The following is a 2,350-nucleotide window of genomic DNA, read 5'->3' as shown; positions in this document are numbered from 1 at the left end:
ATGTCAGCAATCCGCCATCCCACAGGAATCCCCCCTCAAGTGCAGGTGCTATCAGTGCTCCATTTCCTTGCAAGAGGCTCTTTTCAAACAACAGTGGCCATAACATCAGGGATGTCCCAGCCTATGTTTTCCAACGTGTTGTCCAGAGTGTTGTCTGCCCTTCTAAAAACACATGCGGAGCTACATCGTTTTCCCTCAGGTGGAGGATTTGCCTACAGAGAAAGGTGACTTTTATGCCCTTCGACATATCCCCAACATCATAGGTGCCATTGATGGGACCCATGTGGCTTTGATCCCCCCCCCACAGGAGTGAACAGGTGTACAGGAACCGAAAGAGTTATCATTCCATGAATGTACAGATGGTATGTTTGGCAGACCAGTACATCTCCCATGTGAATGCCATGTTCCCTGGCTCAGTGCATGACACCTACATCATGCGGAATAGCAGCATCCCTTATGTGATGGGTCAACTACAGAGGCACCGGGTGTGGCTATTAGGTGACTCTGGTTACCCCAACCTGTCATGGCTACTGACCCCAGTGAGGAATGCCAGGGCAGAGGAACGCTACAATGAGGCCCAGGGGCGGACTAGGAGGGTGATCGAACGCACCTTCGGCCTCCTGAAGGCCAGGTTCCGGTGCCTCCATATGACAGGTGGATCCCTATTCTACTCACCAAAGAAGGTGTGTCAGATCATCGTGGCCTGCTGTATGCTTCATAATTTGGCTTTGCGACGACAGGTGCCTTTTCTGCAGGAGGATGGTCCAGATGGCGGTGTTGTGGCAGCTGTGGAGCCTGTGGACAGTGATGAGGAGGTAGCAGAGGAAGAAGACATTGACAACAGGGACTCAGTCATCCAGCAATATTTCCAGTGAAACACAGGTGAGAATGCATTCCTGCCTACTACAAGTACTTTTACACTTCTACCTCTATCCTGTCTGTCGATTTCACCCAGTATATGGTCACTGAGTTGTCACTTTCCCTTACGGTTTCACAGGTGTGGGTCCCAACATGTGTCATCTGCTTAGATTACTCATGGACTAGAGCTGTGTGACATAGGTGTGTTGACACTACTAATTCATGGAAATTTTATCACTATAATTGCAAATACACTATTTCAAAATCACAGACAGACTCCAGATCTTGGTGCTTTAGGTGTGTTTATTTAAATGCAAAATATTGGAGGGGGAAGTTAAATGGTGAGGGTTGATGGCGGAGGAATGTCCATGGCAGAGTCCAGTCTATTTGTCTCATAGGTGCATTGCCCATTTGGGCATAGGAAGTGGAGCAGGGGCAGTTCCAATATGGACAGGGTGGCAAAGTGGGACAGTGGGTTGACAATCAGGGTGGTCTCATTTCTTGGCAGGGGTCTTGGCATCGTGCTCTGTCTTGTTCCTGGATTTCAGGGACCGCTTGCGGGGTGGTTCTCCATCTGCAGGGGGTGGGGTGTTGGTGTGGTGGTCATGTGGCGGTGCCTCCTGTCCACTAGCGCCGGCAGAGGTGGTGGGCAGTTCATCGTCCATGCTAGTGTCAGGGGCCCCTTGGAGTGCCACAGTGTCCCTCCTGGTGTTTAGTATTTCCTTCAGCACCCCTACAATGGTGCCCAGGGCGGAGCTGATGGTTCTGAGTTCCTCCCTGAAGCCCAGATACTGTTCCTCCTGCATGCGCTGGGTCTCCTGAAACTTGGCCAGGACCGTTGCCATTGTTTCCTGGGAGTGGTGGTATGCTCCCATGATGGAGGAGAGGGCCTCGTGGAGAGTGGGTTCCCTTGGCCTGTCCGCCCCCTGTCGCACAGCAGCCCTCCCAGTTCCCCTGTGTTCCTGGTCCTCCGTCCCCTGGACCGTGTGCCCATTGCCACTGCCCCCAGGTCCCTGTTGTTGTTGGGGTGGTGGGTTATCCTGGGTTCCCTGTAGTGGTGGACACACAGCTGATTGACGTGTCCTGGGGACAGAGGTAGGGGCCCGCTGGGTGGGTGCTGTGCTGGTGTTACCAGAGGGTGGAAGGTCTGTGGTGGCCTGTGCCTGTGCGAGGGGAACCGACTGTCCCGAGGCCCACGATGGTCCGGGCTGGTCATCTGGATCCAGTTGGACAGAGCTGCTGTCATCACAGTGGGCCTCTTCTGTTGGTGGGGTGGCGATGTCTGGACCCTCCTGTCTGGTGACGTTGGGTAGTGGTCCTGCAGGGGTGTAAAAGCTTAATTATTGCATCTGAGTGTGTCATGGTGGGCAATGGGTGGGTGACCGGTGTACCCCAGTGCTTGCATTCCTATATGGGGACTTGGGTGATGATGGGTTAGGGGGTTGTATGGGTATGTGCAGTGGGCATGCTTTAGTGATGGGTGTCCATGCGT

Source organism: Pleurodeles waltl, chromosome 8, assembly GCF_031143425.1.
Source record: "Pleurodeles waltl isolate 20211129_DDA chromosome 8, aPleWal1.hap1.20221129, whole genome shotgun sequence".
Classification (NCBI taxonomy): Eukaryota; Metazoa; Chordata; class Amphibia; order Caudata; family Salamandridae; genus Pleurodeles; species Pleurodeles waltl.
Note: the sequence above shows the minus strand (reverse complement) of the source record.